This window comes from Cnephaeus nilssonii (genome assembly GCF_951640355.1).
Source record: "Cnephaeus nilssonii genome assembly, chromosome: 1".
Classification (NCBI taxonomy): domain Eukaryota; kingdom Metazoa; phylum Chordata; class Mammalia; order Chiroptera; family Vespertilionidae; genus Cnephaeus; species Cnephaeus nilssonii.
This window is the reverse complement of record NC_137072.1, coordinates 50,029,777-50,048,770: the sequence shown is the minus strand read 5'-3', so window position 1 is coordinate 50,048,770 and position 18,994 is coordinate 50,029,777. Positions and strand designations below refer to the sequence as shown.

General features: G+C 37.6%; 1 pseudogene across 1 annotated transcript; it reads right to left on the bottom strand.

Annotated features, from left to right (window-relative positions):
• Window positions 1-17,633: 17,633 nt before the first annotated feature.
• On the bottom strand, window positions 17,634-18,559 carry LOC307109044 (thioredoxin-dependent peroxide reductase, mitochondrial-like; annotated as a pseudogene). The gene has a single exon. The product of its transcript is annotated as a thioredoxin-dependent peroxide reductase, mitochondrial-like (transcript).
• Between the last annotated feature and the right edge of the window lie 435 nt (window positions 18,560-18,994).

Below are 18,994 nucleotides of genomic sequence, written 5' to 3'. Positions count from 1 at the left end.
AGGGCCACTAATGCATTTCCTATCAAGATGTTTCTAACTGCAATGGAGTTATGTTTCTTAAATATTTCCCCATTACACATTTTCTAATAGCATCATTTGTCATTTAATTATGAACTATTCATAACATGTATTCATATTTTCTTCCCTAGAACAAATTCAATGATTTAGAATCTCACTGGGAGGGGGTGGGGGGGAAAGAAGCATGAGAAATAGATTATGCAGGTTTCTGTCTCTCTATGAAAGTACTTTGACCTCTGTAGAAAGAAATATAATTACTCATTTCAGAAGTATTTATTGAGCAGCTACTATTTACAAGCCAATTTATTAAATGCTTAATAGAAAGAAGAAAAAAAGGGAGAAGAGAGTTCCTGGCCTTTAATATATGTATAATCTTGTTCAAATTCCAATAAAAAGAAATTATCTGACTCTTATAGCCAAGGAGGAAACATTTTGCTTTTCCATCCACCTGTGTTCCTGATCCTCTGTTCAGCCTGTTCTTCCTCTACTAAGCCCAATAATACTCTTTCACAGAAAAGGTGACATAATGTCTCTACAGGACAGTACAGAACTTTGGGATAGCCTCCTCCTCTCCTGTTGTTTGTACATACATATAGAGGCCCAATATTTAGAAAACATTCATGACTTCTATAACAATTTCATCCAATAGTTTCTGAGTACTTACTGTTTACCAGATATTTCTCTAGGAAATTTCACATCCATTATCATACTTACTTTTATAATGGCTCAGTATTAATATAGTCATATCCATTTTACAAATGAAGAAATGAATAATAGAAATAGGAACTAAATTGCCTGAGATCATGCTACCAATTCATGGCAAAAAGAGTGGACAGGCTGTATTAAAGTAGAACTAAAGCAAAATTCTTGAAAATATGGAAGTTAAAAAAATTAAAGATCAAATTAGATTAAATAGCTTAGTAGATACAACAGGAAGAATTAGTGAATTGAAAGATAAATTTGTAGGAATCATTTTAAATGTAGCACAGAATAATAAAAAGATAGAAAATATTAAAGAGAAGTTAATCGACAAGGAGAATGGAAAGAGAAGTTTCAACACACATGTATTTGACATTCCAGAGGAAGTAATAGAGAACTGGGGGATAAGCAATGTCCACAAACATAAAATGTTTGATATTGGAAGATGGGAGCACTCATCAAGTTCTAAACATCATTTTTAAAAAGATAAAATCCATATTTAGGTTCACTATAGTGAACCTGTAAAACCAGCAAAGAATGACATGGAGAATGACGTACAGGGCGACACTGGCATTATAAGCATAGATGCTGGCATTAGAAGAGTCTGACATCCGAGGAAAAATTAATTTGTCTACTCACAGTATGCAGACAAGTCTCCTCCTTAAAAAAAAAAAAGCTCTTTAAAACCTTGCCTAATTAGAGTCGTGGGAATGCAGTCATCTTAGAATATGACATTTTGGTCTCCATCCCTAAGTATTCGCCACCATGTCCCATTTTGCAAGGTCTGGTGCTAATACAGGAGGGTGCCTTGGGCTGCCTTGGGTTACTGGAGCCAGATATTTATGACAGGGGAGCTAAAGATGGTCACCATTGTGACTTTCTGACCTTTTACTTGAAGGCTCTCTCCATTTTATACAGAAATCAATGTATAAACATTTTAAACTGTAATTATGTGACAAGCAGTTGAAACAGAGAAGGTCTATATTTGTGTGCAGATTCTTACATTTCATGACACATTTCGTATATGTCCATCATTTTACAATTGTATCGACCATCTAATATACAAACTGCAGTCAGTGAGAAGCTGAATATTATATCTGATGAAACTCCGGCAGGTCTCCACTTGTCAGTAGATGCAAAACAGGAGATATAATTACTCCTCCTATCTATTCCGTTATTATTTTATTCTTATTAGATCTTTATCAAAGCAGTGTTAATATTCTCTCAGGGGGAGTACTCTGACATTTTAAAACACTATAGCTTTTTACCTATTGGTGTATAGTAACGATTCTTTTAATTACAAGATTTTTCTCCAGTACAGGTAATGTATAAACAGCTCAGCAATTTTGCCAACTTTTTCTAAATTCTCTAAATATGAACATTTGCAACTCAATTATCTCAGAGGTAAATGAATGAAGTTGAGGGAAAATCAGGTGGCTTCTAGAAATTTTTATAATCCATTGTCTACCACAGATACAGAAATTGAAAAATATTATTACCTCAACATTTTTACTTGTTTCTCTGTACTTGGACATTTAAGATTCATCCACTCATTCCAAAGGCCAGCAATCCTGAGTTTGTACACAAAGTAAGGAATCCTGGTCTTATTCACACAAAGATTGCTCTATAAGAGTGGTATCAAATGTGATGTACACAACCAATGTGGTACACAAAATGATGCTTGAAGTACAAACAGAAAATCTGTGGATTTTATTTAGCTTTATCTCTAACGCAGTATATAGTGCATTTAATATTAGTGGCAGTGTGGAGAGTAAAAGTGTCAACAGATGAGGATCAACGTTGGTCCTCTCTCGCGTGCCATTGCGAGTGCTCAGACAGGTGCCTTTACAGTTCACATCTAGATTGAACTAAACTAATTCTCACATAGATTAGTGCTTTTAAAAATTCTTGCAGCCTTAGCCAGTTTGACACAGAGGATAGAGCATCGGCCCACGGACTGAAGGGTCCTGGATTTGATGCCAGTCAAGGGCACATAGCTCGGTTGTGGGCTCAATCCCTGGCCCTGGTCAGGGCATGTGTGGGAGGCAACCAATCCATGTGTCTCTCTCACATCGATGTTTCTCTCTCTCCCTCTCCTTTCCACCCCCTCTGAAAAAGCAATGGATTCTTCTTTTTTAAGGCCTGGGATGGGGGGTAGTCATGGGCTAGAAGGGGTCAATGGGGGAAAAAGGGGGACATATGTAATACATTCAACAATAAAGATTTTTTAAATAAAGTTTAATTTTTTAAAGTAAAAAAAAAGAAGCAATGGAAAAATATCCTCTGGCGAGGATTAACCAAATAAATACATATATATATGTGTGTGTGTATATATATATATATATATATATATATATATATATATATTCTTGCAAAGAAACAGATGATTAAAGAAAATCCTAATATTCCAAAACTTCCCTAACATGTAATACATCTCTACAAATTTTAGCAATATTTAAAATTACATATTACTTAATCCAGTACTTTATAAATATCCATTAACCACAATGATAAATTTTAAATACATCTTTTGAGGGTTTCTTGCTTATAATCAAGGCACAAAAATCTTTATACCTTTGAGGAATGTCCTCCTGCTGTGGCAAAATATGACCAAACAATATAAATACATTAATGTGATGATAAATCAACAATCATTCCACCATTAGCAAATGCTGTTTGAAGATACAGAGAAACATAGTTCAAGATGGAAACAGATACTAGAGCCAATTAAGCAGTGTGAAAAGTTTGTTATACAGTTGAGACAAACCAGTGATGTTTCTACTATACTCAGTTTATGCTATTTGCTAGATTGTCTTTCACTGACAAAACACACATAAAACTACAGTTTGTGGGCCATTAAAGGACAGTTGTACTGCAGAAAATACATTCTCAATAATAAATGACTTATTTTATGTCACCATAATTTTAGGGGAGGAAATACCGTATACATTAACTCCTGACATAGTATCCACTTTGGGATTCTAACAAGAATGCTGGGAGAAGGTCTCAGAAATAGCCAGCATCTACACATCAATCACTGCATCATTCTTGGCAGGCCATTGCAACAGCAAAACGAAGCCGACATGCACAAGGTGCTACAGTCTCATCCAGCAGGGTAAGGGAGTTTCGCCATGAGAACTTTAAATAAAAATGTGTCTTTACAGTAGATGGAATGGAATGTGGAATGTAGGAAAATCCTTTGTTCCACAGAGAGCTTTACTTGTCATCATGTGACCAAGAGTATAAAAGCGTTGCAGAACTTCAAGACAGCTTACATATTTTTGCCTTTAAAAAAAGAGAAAAGTGTTAAGTGCTTCCCTTCTGCTGTTGTAATGCAAATATTTGAAACAAACACGTGTAACATGTCCTTCATAGGTAAGGTGACACTTTTACAATGAATGAAAAAGTAACTATTTTATGAAAGAAAACTGAGCTATGGAGCGAACATTTGCAATAAATATTTGACATTATTTTTCTCATTTTTTCTTTGGCTGAAAATAATGACGGATACATAAAAACCTCATCTACATTATTTAAAACATGTTAGCACAATTTTCCAAATAAAGTTTTGAAAGGTTTTGAACTCATTTGTTTAAAAAATTTTCAATGCAACACCTCTTCTAATTGGCAAGAACAACTGATTTTCATCCTGGAGATAGAGATTTACTACATGCATTTTTTAAAACAACAAATTTTTGCAAAAAAGCAAAAACAAACCAAAACCTACAAACTTTTAAGTGAAATCTATTTATTTAAATAAGCACAGCCAGTGTGCATCACGTCCAAATAAACTAACATTTATTTCAATTAAAGTTTATTTCAAAACATCTTAAATAAAATAAACCAAATAATCACTTTGTATATCACAATGGGTTAAACCATGATTTTTTTTTTTTAAAGAGTGAAAGATATGCATTAACATTGCCTTCAAAATAGTGCTTTGGCATCATTAATAAAATATGTTATTTTTAAATTAGTGTTTATTCTACACTTATGTTTGAAATGCATTTTGATATGTTTTATAATGCATGAACTAGCATTTATACGTAATATATAAATATACAGATATTGTGGGTAAAGGCTTACGTATCTTTACTGATGAGGGGCTGAAATCCGGAAAGACTATGACTTCTGACTCTGCTTCCTGCTTCTCTGTGGATGTTCACGCTCTTGACCAGCAGGTGTCAATATCTGGAAGCACGGCTGCGTTTATCCTCCGGCAGGCAGCATGGCAATCTTAGCCTCACACAACGGGAAAACCACTGCGCTGGTTTAAGAATTGCCAACAATTGGAGTCTGTTCCCTTGGCAGAAACAGGGTAGGGCCTACGTTCACTGGGCAAAGATGGCAACCTGGCGATGCATTTTTGCGTTCCTATTTATTAAATGGTTTTAAAAAAATACAAGTGTGACTGGGCAGCAGGAGATGTTGAGGGAAAGGGGACACCAAGGCACTTGGCCAGGGACCACCGGATTCCTGAGGTGGGCCTGGGCGGGTGCAATGAGTGGTGCTGTGCAGCCAGGGATACGGGGTCTCCAGTCTTAGCAGTGACCTGATAGTCAGTGCCTCAGGCAACCAATCTGTAAGATACACATAATTATGCTCAAGTCATGGGCTTATTATCAGGACTGTAGAGCGTGGCACAAAGAAAAGATCCCCATTCTGAGACCCTTTACACACTGAATTTATGAAACTAAAGGCACCATCAAAATAAGACTGATTAACAGAGTTATTTACCCCCCCCCCTTTTTTGACCAATAAATACTTCGATAAGAATGCAAACCAGCATCCAAGTACCTCCCTCTCTCTCTACACACACAAACAGCTTTTCTGAGATAAAATTGACATGTAATAAATGACACATATTTAAAGTGTACAATCTGATGACTTTTGAACTATGTTTGCACTCATAAAGCCATCACCACGATAATGTTAATGAGCATATCCATCACCCCTCAAAGTTTCCTCATGCCTATGGTAATACTTCCTTCCTGCCCCTCTCACCCCCTTCCCGTCACCAGACAACCACCAATTTGCTTCCTGTCCCTATACATTATTTTTTTAGAATTTTATGTAAATGATACTTGTCGGACTTATTTTACTCAGAGTAATTGTCTTGAGATTCGTGCATGCTGCCTTTCACTCCTTGTCTTTGCTGAGTGGTATTCCTTTGTATGGATACAATACCATTTGCTTGTCCATTCACCCACTGATGTTCATTTGGATTGTTTCCAGATTTGGACTATTACAATCAAGCTGTTATGGACAATTTTATTCAAGTCTTAGTGTGGATATGTGCTTTCATATTGCTTGGAAAAAAATGAAGGGAAATGGAATGACTGAGTCAGATGGCAGGAGTATGTTTATCTTTTTAAAGCGGGTGCAGTATTTTATGCTCCCCCTTCCAGCAATGTATGAAACTTCCAGTGGCTCCATCTCCAACATTTAATATATTCAGATTTTTAATTTAGACATTTGTAGATTTTTAATTTTAAACATTGTCACTTTCATTAGTTTGCAATTCTCTACTAACTACTGATCTTGAACATCTTTTCATGTTGTTTTTTTGCCATCCATATATCTTCTTGGCTGAAGTATGTATTGAAATTATCAACTAGTTTTTATGGATTGTTTGATTTTTATTGTAAGCTTTAAGTGTTCTTAATATAGTCTGAATTCAAAATCTTTATCACGCGTGATTTACAAAACTTCACTTGAAATCTGATTTGTCTTTTCATTCTCTTAACAGTGCCTTTCAAAGAGTAACAATTCTTAATTTTGATCAAGTCTGATTTATTTTTCTTTTTAAAAAATAATAATTTGGATACTGTATCTAAGAAATCTGTATCATTCCCAAGCTTTCAAAATTTTTTCTCCTATGTTTTTCACTAGATGTTTTTTGAGTTTTAGGATTTATGATTCATTTGAGTTAATATTTATATATCATGTGAGGTGTGAATTAAAGGATTATTATTGTTATTGTTTTGGCATGTGGATATCCAGTTTTCCCAGCATCATTTTTTTTAAAATACTAACTTTCCCTATACAAATGCCTTTATACCTTTGTTGAAATCAATTAATTGAATACGTGTGAGTTTATTCAGTATTCTGTTCCAATGACCTATTTGTCTATCTCCACACAAATGGTACATTTGTCTTGATTATTGTAGCATTATAATAAGTCTTGGAATTCATTAGAAGTTATCCAACTTTATTCTTTTTAAATTTGTTCGGCTATTCTAATCCTTTGCATCCCCATATGAATGTTTAGAATCAGCTTATAGCAGAACAGTGTAAAAATACTGTCCTGGGATTTTGACAGTGATTGCATTAAATTTATAAGTTGCTTTGAGGGAATTGAAATCTTAACAATATTGAGTTTTGTGATCCAGAAACACAATGCATCCCTCTGTTTGTTCCACTGTATTCATTTCTCTCAGCAACGTTTTATAGTTTGCTTATAGATTTTGTACATCTCTTGTCACATTCACGCCTAAGTATTTCATATTTTATGCTGCTATAAATGATATGTTTTAAAATTCTTAATTTCTGATTGTTCCTTGCTAATATATATATACACAAGCAATTGACTTTTGGGTATTCATTTTGAATCATGGGAAATTACAAGTTCATTTTTCATCTCCAGCAACTTTTTAATAAATTCTATAGGATTTTCTACATTGATGATTATGAAGTCCATGATGAAAAATAATTTTGTTTCTTCATGTTTAATACAAATGTCTTTTATTTATTTCACTTGTCTTATTGGTTTGAATCTCCAGTGCAGTGTTATATAAGTGATGAAAGAAGACATCCTTAGAAATAAATACTCAGCAGCAGTCTTTCTCTCTTAATTAGAATGTTAGATGTAGATTTTTCTTAAATATCCCTTTTAAGATCGAAGAATTTCCCTTCTGTTATTAGTTGGGATTTTGAACTTTTCACCTGCTTTTTCTGCATCTATTAAGATAATTGTGTTTGTGTGTATGTGTGTGCGCACGTGCACCAAGATAATTCTATCTTCATAGAATGAGGTACAATATTATTTCCTCTTCAATTTTCTGAAAGGAGTTTTATATAATTTGTATTTTTTCTTCCTAAAATGTTTAATAGAATTCATCATTGAAGACATCTTGGTCTGAAATATTCTTTATATAAAGGTTGTGACTTAAGTTTAAAATTATTAAATGGACATAGGGATATTTGTATTACATATTTATTTTTTAATAAGCTTAATCTTTCATGTTTTTCAAGGAATCTGTCCATTTCATCTATGATGTGTAATATATTTACACAAAGGTGTTTGAGTCTTTGTTATGCACCAAATATCTGTAAAACCTGCATAATATCATCTCTCTCATTCATTATATTAGTCACATGTGTTTTTGTGGTTTTGTTTTTGTTTTGTTTTTGTTTTTTGTCTCCTTAGTCTGGGTAGAAGTTTATCAATTTTATGAATTTTCTCAGAGCCAAATTTTGGTTTCGTTGATTGTCTCTGTTGTCTTTCTGTTTTCTATTTCATTGCTTTCTATTCTCACTTTTATTATTTTCTTTCTTCTGTTTACTTTGGGCTCTATTTGCTCTTCTCTTTTCCTATTTTCTTATGATGGAAACTAAGGTTACTTATTTTACTTTTTAACGTAGGCATTTTTTTGTATAATTTCCCATTAAATAATGCTACACTGTAAATATATAAATATGTTCTGTTTTACTTTCATTCCATTCAAAGTGCTTCAATTTCTATTTTGATTTTTCTTTGATCCAGGTTATTTAGAATTGTTTTATTTAGTTAATAGATTTTTTTCAGATGTCTTCCTATTACTAGTTTCATAGTAATTCCATTGTGATCAAAGAAGAGACTTTAAATAACTTGAACCTTTTTAACTTAATTGAAATGTTTATGGCCCAAATATAATCTATCTTGATAAAAAATCCTTATACTCTTAGAATAAAATGTATATCTGCCATTTGGAGTGTTCTATAAACATTTTAGGTCAAGTAGATTGAAAGTGTTGTTGAAGTCACCTATATCCTTACTATCTTTATGTCTTCTTATTGTAGAAATTATTGAGAAAGGGATACAGAAATCTCTGGTTATCATTGTGTATATGTCTATTATTTCTATTTGCAATTCTACGAGATTTTGCTTAATGGATTTTAAAACTCTTTTGTTACATATATAAACACTGAGGCATCCTCTCTAATAAAATGGTAATATGCAAATTAACCATCACTCCGCTACATAAGCCACGCCCACCAGCCAAGCCACACGCACCAGCCAATCAGGGTGATTATGCAAATTAACCCCAATCCAAGATGGCTATAGCCACAGAGAGCAAGGTTTCCCAGGTAACAGAGCAAGCCAAGCTTTCCATAGCCGTTGCAGGCCTAAGCCTCCACTGAAGCTACAAAGTTTCAATTATAGAAGGTAAACAAATTCAAACAAATGGCGGCAGAATGGAGCTTGAGAGAGCAGGCCAGGGTTGCTGGCGGCAACAGGGGAAGCAAAGCTTTCCGCACACCCTGGCCGGGCCCACCCGCTTAAGGCTACAAAGTTTCAATTGTAAAAGGAAAATAAATTCCAGATACCAGGGCCTCCCCTTGGGTTGCCAGGGGGCGTGGCCGGCCTGCAAACCACCACAGGCCCCTCGCTCAGGCCACCCCACACCCCAAGGGAACCCCCACCCTTATCTGGGACACCCTTCAGGGCAAACCAGCTGGCCCCCACCCGTGCACCAGGCCTCTATCCTATCTAATAAAAGAGTAAGATACAGATTGATCATCACTGCAACACACAATATAGCTGCCCCCATGTGGTCAAAGATCCTGCTCCCATGTGGACACAAGATGGCCACCACAAGATGGCCAGCAGGGGAGGGCAGTTGGGAGGCACCCGGCCTGCAAGGGAGGGCAGTTGTGAGGGACCAGGCCTGCAAGGGAGGGAAGTTGAGAGGGACCAGGCTTGCAAGGGAGGGCAGTTGGAGGTGATCAACCCTGCAGGAGAGGGCAGTTAGGGGTGACCAGGCTGGCAGAGGAGGGAAGTTGGGGCAAACAGGCTGGCAGGGGAGCAGTTAAGCATCAACCAGGCTGGCAGCGGAGTGGTTAGGGGGTGATCAGGCTGGCAGGCAGAAGCAGTTAGGGGCAATCAGGAAGGCAGGCAGGCAAGCAGTTGGGAGCCAGCAGTCCTGGATTGTGAGAGGGATGTCCGACTGCCCGTTTAGGCCCGATCCCACCAGGATCGGGCCTAAACGGGCAGTCGGACATCCCTCCAGGAGTCCCAGATTGGAGAGGGTACAGGCTGGGCTGAGGGACAACCCCCCGCCGTGCACGAATTTCGTGCACTGGGCTTCTAGTATTAAATATTATTGATGAATTGACTCCATATATTTCAAATGATAAGCATTATGAAATGAGTTCATCACTTGTTATATAATTTTCTTTGAAATCTACTTTGATATTAATGTGTGCCTGATACTTGTGAATTCTTTCAGCATTTCTGTCTAACTTTATGTCTGAGAGAAATTGATTCTGGGTGCATAGTTCTTTTATTTCATTACTTTAAAGTTATTGCTTAGCTGCCTTCTGGTTTTAATTATTTCTGATAGCAAATATGCTATTGTGCTGGCTTATCTTCCTCTGTACATCCAACCCTACCATCTCTACCACCACCCCTCTAGCTGCTCTTGAGATTTTGAATTTATCATTGATTTGTAGTAATTTGATTATGATGTGTCTTGGTGACTTCTTTTAAAATATACATTTTTATTGATCTCAGAGAGGAAGGGAAATAAAGCATCATTGATTGGCTGTATCTTGCATGCCCCCTTAGTAGATCAAGCCGGCAATCCGGGCATGTGCCTTGACAGGGGATTGAACCATGATCACCTAGTTCATAGGTTGACACTCAACCACTGAGCCACTGTCAGCATTGGTGGTATAGTGGTGAGCATAGCTGCCTTTCAACCACTGAGCCACACCAGCCAGGCATGTCTTGGTGATTTTTATCCATATTTCTTGTCTTGATATTTTGGCATGGTTTTATGAGGTTTTGTTTTTTTATAATTTCATATACCTGTGGACTTAGTTTTTATGAAATATGTAAGTTTTCAGCATTGTTCTCTCAAATACATTTCCTGCTTTCCATGGTTGGTAATTCCAATTACATGTATATTATTCTATTTAAAATTGTTCATCTTACTTTCTTAGTACTTTATTTTTGATGGTTTCTATTTCTTCAAGTTCACTAATCTTTTCCTGAGTAAGACCTAATCTTCTATTAATACCATCAGGGTACAGTTAATCCTCACATTTCTGGATTCTATATTGGCAAATTCGCTTACTCACTAAAATTTTTTTGAAACGTCAAAATCAATACTCACTGCTCTTTCATGGTCATTCTTGGGCATTAGCACAACTGCAGAAAAATGTTAGTTTCCCAACACATACATCTCACAGCTGAGATTGAATGAGGCAACACTCTGCCTTCTTTTTCAGCTCTCATACTGTAAGCAAGTGTGTTGTTGTTTTATATCTATTTGATGCCAAACTTTTTACATTTTTACACTTTTTTGTCATTGAATTTGCTGTTCAAAATAGCCCCCACATAGTGCAACAATGCTGTCTAGAGTTTCTAAGCACAAGAAGGTTGTGATGTGCCTTACAGAGAAAACACACTTCTATGAGCTTCATTCAGGCATGAGGTATAGTGCTTTTGGCCTTGAGTTCAATATTAATGAATGAACAGTGTATATTAAACATGGAGTCTTTAAAAATGTATAAAACAGGCTCATGTACTGATGGGATGATAAGAATTGTATAGCCAGAGGCTCACAAGAACTGAATCCCATGTTTCCCCCAGAAGCAATTGTTCAGTATTCACTAATCCAGTGTTCATAGCAACTTTAGAGATTGAACTACAAAAAATATAAGAATTGACTGTATTTATCATCTCAGACAGTTTTATCCATCTGAAATTTTTATATCTAAAGTTTGAGAATTTTTTATATCTTTTATTCCTTTATTTAAAACTAGTAGCCCGTTTGCATGAAGATTCGTGCAATAGACCTTCATTTACCTGGCTGCCTGCACCAGTTTTCTCCTGGCACCGGGGACCCAGGCCTTGGCTGTGGCCACCGCCTTCTGCCTTCTTTCAGGGTCGGGGCTTGGCCCTGGGCGGTGGCCTTGGGCTTGGCCGCACCCAACATCCCTGCTAAGGATCGAAGGAGCCGACCCCCAGTGGTTTCCTGCGATCGGTGCAGGCTCCCCGCTGGTGCCCAAGGCCGGGAAAGCCTCCGCCCGAGGCTTTCCTGGCCTTGGGCTTGGCCGCACCCAGCGTCCCTGCAACGGTTTCCTGGTGGGTGTGGTTGGTGGGCGTGGCTTGGTTGGTGGGCGTGGCTTGGGTGTAGCGAAGGTGTGGTCAATTTGCATATTTGTCTATTATAAGGTAAGATGTTCAATTTTTCTCCCAATTTCTTGAACATATGTAATATCCTATATAATAAAGAGGTAATATGCAAATTTACCCTCATGCCCTCACAATATGGCCGCCCCCACATCATCACAAGATGGCCACCCCATGTCATCACAAGATGGCCACCACAAGATGGTCGCCCCCATGTCATCACAAGATGGCTGCCACAATATGGCTGCCCCCATATCATCACAAGATGGCTGCCTCCATGTTGTCATAAGATGGCTGGCAGGGGAGGGCAGTTGGGGGCAACCAGGCTTGCAGGGGAGGGCAGTTGGGGGGCGATTGGGCCAGAAGGGGAAGGCAGTTTGGGGCGATCGGGCCGGCAAGGGAGCAGTTAGGTATCAATCAGGTCGGCAGGGGAGCAGTTAGGGGGTAATCAGGCTGGCAGGCAGAAGCGGGTTAGGAGCAATCAGGCAGGCAGGCAGGCAGGCAGGTCAGTGGTTAGGAGCCAGCAGTCCCGGATTGTGAGAGGGATGTCTGACTGCTGGCAGTTGGTCATCCCCCGAGGGGTCCCAGGTTGGAGAGCATGCAGGCTGGGCTGAGGGACCATCACCCCCCCCCCCCCACAAGTGCACGAATTTTGTGTACCAGGCCTTTAGTAGTTATAATAAAAGTTTTAATTTTTTTCTACTAATTGTATCATCTGTGTCATTTCTGGGTCAGTTATTATTAATTTTTCTTCTCATTATGGGTTGTAATTCTCTGCTTCTTTGCATGTCTAGAAATTTTTTTATTAGATATAAGACATTGTGATTTTTACCTTTCTGGATTGTCAATATATTTGTATTGTCATAGATCTCGTTGAGCTTTGTTCAGAGATGCAATTAAGTTCCAAGTAAATCACTCAGTTTGATTCTTCAGAATCTTGCTTTAAAGCTTTGCCTAAGACAGCATAAAAGCTTAAAAGCAAGACTTGCAAGGATCAAACTATTTCCAAGTAACTTCACTGCATCCCAGAACAAAGTTCAAGAGTATTTATGGGATATTGTAAATTTTATGAAATTTTGGTTAATTTTATTCCACTACTGAAACAAATCTCCAGATCTCCAGGGTTATCTTTCTGTAGCTCTCTTTTGCCCCAATGGTATTCTGATCTGCATATTTTAGCTATTTGGGGCATACCTGGTATCCAGTTCTTCTATATCTTCAAGTTAGGGAGACTGATGGCTCTGCCTTCATCCCCCCACCCCACCTGTCCCCATGCTATGACCCAGAAACTCATTCAAATTAGGTGGAGGAATCATCGCACTCACTCCATTTGTTTCTTGTCACTCAGGAATCGCTCTCTTGTTGTTGCTGATGGCCAAAGCCTTTAAAACTGTTCTGGAGTATATTTTGTTCCGGAGTTTTAGTTGTAGCAGGTGTGAATGTAAATCAGGTTCTTGTTATTCCATCTTTGCCATTCTTTCTCTACATATATTTTCAGTTCTGAATAAAATGTAATTTATTCCAGTTTTCTCCGTTAAACAGGCTCAAAGTTCATTCTTCAAGAGAAAAGCAGGTGAAATAATTATGGGCTTAATTTTTCTGTATTGCAAATTCTAAATGACAATGTATGAGTATAATCTACAGGATAAACTAAACATTGTAAAAGGATGATAACCCATGCTCTCTGTGAGTTTAGAAAAAAATATTTATTTTGCAAGATCACTTTAACATTTAGATAATAGAAAGTTGAACATTAGACTAGTCCCTTATTTTACAAATAAGTGAGACTTGTAAAAGTTAAGAAACCTTCCCAAGTTACCACAGCTGGTTATTGGCAGGGCTGGGAAAGAATCTTGGTAATAATTTCCAGTGTGACTTTTCACTCATCAAAACTGCTCTTTTCACTCTAATTATGTCTGTTTTATATATTAGTGGACTGCACATCCACATCTACCTGAGTAAAATGCCAGGTAAATATAGAAGGGTCTCATTATAAAGCAGATAGAACTAAAATAGCTTAGAGAACGAACAGAGTTTTATTAAAGAGAGTCTAGTAAAGAGAACATTCAGAGAGGTGTAGACAAGGTTAAGGAAACTAATAAGATGTGGTGACTCGATTGTGGGAATCCCATAGCACCCTTAGGGTATGGGGCTAAGACAAAAGAACAGAGTTCTACAGCAAGAAGGATAGCCACAGGAGGAAAGTCCCCACTACATCTGTAGGAGATTTCAGAAGAATTAACACCCGGTATTCAATCTTCTCTCAGTGTTTCCCACTGGCCAAACCCAACAGAAACCAGAGGGCAAAGGGTCCAGAGAAACCAGCCTTCGGGGGCTCAGAGCACAGAAGAGAAAAATCAGACGATGAATCTGGAGGAGAAAAAGTATTACACCAACTTTTTTTTTTCCACATAAATATATGAAAAAAATTGAGGCCACAGAAATGCCAAGGGCATTGAAAATACCAATCAATCATCTGGGAACCGTCAAAACTGTTTTGGAAACCATCTGTACTTTGAATGTTTTCAGAAGCCCTTACCTTAATTGTCCTTTTTACTTTTTTAATACAAAGGAAATGTCTATGTTAGTCATTTTTTCATTAAGAAGATATATTAATGAAGTAAAAGGACAACAGGATTCAATACCTATTTGCACTCCCAAGAGACCTGACATTTTTTCACATTTGCCAGAAAGAATCTTTTAATTTGTTAGTGTCTTTCTTGGTGGAATTGAAAATTGACTCTGAGTGTCATGAATGAGCACTCAGAATAATGTACCTAAACTTTGTCTTCCAGATCTAAAATTCCACTATCATCTCTACTTGAAATCTTGGGTTGAGGAAATACAATCGGCACAAACAATAGGGTAAGCCTGTATAACTGTCTTTTGGATCCTAGGGGACTCACATTTCAGATCTCATGAGCTAAGTGTTTTGTTCAACCTTTGACTTGGTTTACTCTGATCAAGAAGGTGGTAGGGTGGGACCACTTATTTTCTACCTGGTCTCAGGAACACTTAAAACTTGAAATCAATTAAAAAAAAAACTTTATATCAATCCTTTATAGTTTCAGATTACAGAGTAGCACATTCAGTTTATTCCAAATAAAATTGTTGCAGAAATATCACAAAATAACTCCTGTGTTAATTGCCTATTCTTGGAGATGTTTTAAATGGTTATATCATGGTAAATTATGCTGACAATAGAAGGATGGCTCATTTATAAAGTTCATATAACTGATGCATTGGGAAAGGTTTGGGGGGGGGTTGTTGTTGTTCTGGTTGATAAAAGTTAATCAAATGCAAGATGGCATAGAGCAATTCAGCATAAATCTTCCACAAAGCATTGCTCCCCCCTCCCATCTCCCAGGTAGGGAGACCATTTATCTGACTATTTCTAAACTGTCCCAATAAATCTTTGATTAAGAGAAGCAGATCAAAGTAGCTGACTAATGACTTGTTTTTCAGAACTCTTTTAGTAAATATATTATAAATGGCATCTCCACTCTTCAATAGCCTGAAAGCCGAGACATTTAAAACTTAAGTGAAACCCACAAATGAGTCAAAGGGGGTAAGGATTTGCTTCAAATGCAGTTTTCTCTTGACACTAGAGAAGCTGCCATAGGCAAATGGAGAGAAACAGTGAGTTCAGGCTCTACAACACTCTCAGACCACTAGAGTTCAGTTCCTCTAAGGCCCAGGTTGAAAATAGGATTCGTTAGTAGTGGTGTTTATCAGCTTAATGGTAAAAAAATAAAAATAAAAAAATCTATTACTATTCATTTCAGATACTGTCCAAAGTCTGAGACTAAGCACTGATTTTAGAAATTAACTTTCTCTTCCTCTGTTTATAACCCTAGAAAGGAAAATTAAGCTCTCTGAATGCAGGTAGCTTAACTAGATGGGAGTAAATGGCTACTATTTGGGGACAGTAATATCTGCCTCTATAAACTAGTGTGTGTATCAGGCAAGTTAGCCTAGGCCATGCTTTTATGTCTAACCACGTGCTGCCAAGTTGTCCATGATTTAAAAATTACTCAGTGGATATTTTGACGTAATTCATGCTCTTTCACATAACACCATAGGAATTGAACTATGCCCATGATATTGAGAGAAAAAGTATGACATCTACCTATTAGCATTCTTTTTAGGATTAAAAACTTGTGTAACTATTACATATTACAATGCTTGACAATCAAGACCTATTTGTCCACTTCCATTTTCCTCTCCTCCACTATTCAGATGCTTGGGTGCCAATATTCCAAATGCTATTGTAGGTGCTTACCAGTTATTCAGGGTTCTCTATGTGCTCAGTGTGCCTCGTTTATTATGTTTAAGACATACAACAGTCTTTGTTGGACTAGGTACCGCTTATTCTATGGGTATAAATCAAGATTCAGAGGGGTTAGGAACCTGGGGTCACACTATCTGTAAGTGACCGATCCAGGAACTGAACCTAGTTTTGTCTGAATTTGAAACTCGTTTTCTTTCCATTGCCTCTTTCTTGTTAAACTGCTAAAGGTACTAGGTTGTTAAAATTTCTGATTCTGCATGTAATGAAGTACAGCAATTAAAGATTCTCACCTAGAAGACTAGAAGTTACAGAGATACATCAAAAGTCTATTTTAAAAACTTGAAAATTTCAAAAAGATTGCAGTATCCTATTGTAGTATCCCTTCAGACCATGTATTCTTTCCTTAGGTTTGATGAAATAGAGTATGTGTAATTACAAATCCTAATCTGTGGATTCAAAAAAATGCTCCCAATATGTAACTCTAGATAGTATAAAGGTGTTCATATCCAGGGCATGGTCCCACTCAACCATTGCAATTTTTTTTTTATTAATGTAAAAGAAAAAGTTAACAAAACATTAAATTCTCTTAGTACCCATACTTCATTTTTTTTATTTTAAAATATATTTATTTTTTATTATATGCTTCGCATTGAGTGTTTCAGAAAATATAATTATAATGATTTCAAAATGCAATTCCTGGATTAAATAAATATCCACTATAACCACCTTCAATCAATATTTAGAAATGTATGCAGACACTAAGTCAGCTAACAAATAAAATAAGCAAAATAACTACTGAAACTACCAATCTCAGGGTTGAGGAGCATGCATGATCAGTTAGGTCACTTTGCCACTGTGTGTGTTTTTTAAATACATGATTCACATGGTTTCAATCAAATATATCTCCACTCCAAGAGTTAAATTAGACTGCTAATACTAAAACTTAATGCTATAATCTTTGTTATCTTAATAAAAAACACAACTCAGTTTAATACAAAGAAATTCAGAAAGAAAATTTCAGGACTCTTGATCAGAGGCTTTCGCTACTTGTCCTACACTGGTGTACACAGAGGCTCAGGTAAGGCTCAGAAGAGAGTTTCCCATTGAAGACATGATCAAAGAAACAGGTGAACTAGGCAGTCTATAAACTAGCTAGCCATCAAGAAGTTACCAGTAAAGGACTCATGTTAATAACTAACCATGTTTAAAAAGCCTTAGCCAATGTTACAAAAACAAAACATTTAGAGTATTACTTACGCATGCAAGCATAATTGATTTTTGCTTTCTACACATAATCATCTTGGAAATGCTAAAAATGAGCTCCAACAGTGGTTCTGTTGAGAAGCTGCAGGTGCACGTGAGATGATCTACTGACTTACCTTCTCAAAGTATTCTTTGGAAGCAGTTGGATGCGGCTTGATCGTTGGAGAATCCGGGGTCCAATTTGCTGGGCAGACTTCTCCATGGACTTCCACCAACTGGAATGCTTTCACCAGCGGAGGGTCTCCTCCACGCTTCGGCCCACTGGGGGCTCATTGACACTCACGTGCTTGATGACTCCACTGGGGTCAATGATGAAGAGACCTCTTGGTGCAGCACCAGGACCTTCTGACAGCACACCGTGGTCTCGGGCAATCTGCTGAGTCCAATCTGATAACAGTGCGGTGTTCCTGTGGCCCAAACCGCCGTTCTTCCTCGGGGTGTGGATCCGGGCGAGATGGCTGAAGTGGGGGTCCACGGAAACGGCGACAACGTCACAGTTCACAGCATGAAACTCCTTGGCTTTGTCACTGAAAGCACTGATTTCTGTGGGACACACGAAGGTGAAATCCAGAGGATAGAAGACGAGCACCAAATATTTCCCCTTAAGCTCATCAAGGCTTAATGCTTTGAACTCTCCGTGGACAATGGCTGTACCTTAAAATAGGGTGCGTGCTGGGCGACAGCAGGAGCATGATCTGAGGAACTGGCGCTAAAGGCAAATTTTGCTTGACTGGAGGCAGGCCATAATACATTTGTCAAGCGTGTCCTTCGAGAAGCCGCAGGCCTAAGGGTTGCAGGGGCAGAGATGCCCCAAGGAAGGGCACTCACACGTCGGGCAACCGTGGCCCGGAGCAACCTTCCCACTGCCACCGCCATCATCAGTGCACGTGGGACCGCGGGGAGCACCCAGAAACCCACACTTCATTTTTTTAAAGCAACCCTTTTGTGCATGTAATTTACTCAGTTTGAAAAATGGTGCTTGATTTTGAGGACTAACTACAAAGGAAAGGGTCTAAAGTGTCATGATGATAAAAAAATAAATACCCTTATGTTTGTACTGCATCGTTGGACTGCAGAATAAATAAGCCAATAATGTTACTTATCTATTATATTTGTAGTGGTTCTATGTATCTTTGAAAAGCAGGATAACGTTTCTTTACTTTTCTCTCTCCCATTGCATTTAATTAAAATGTGATCTTTTCTAAATTGACTGAGTCACTTGGCTCTGCTGTGTATATTTCTGGCACCACACATAAATGCTTTACCAGATTTCCATTTGGGGAGAATTAACCATTTTGCAATCTAATTTCCTTCCAACAGAA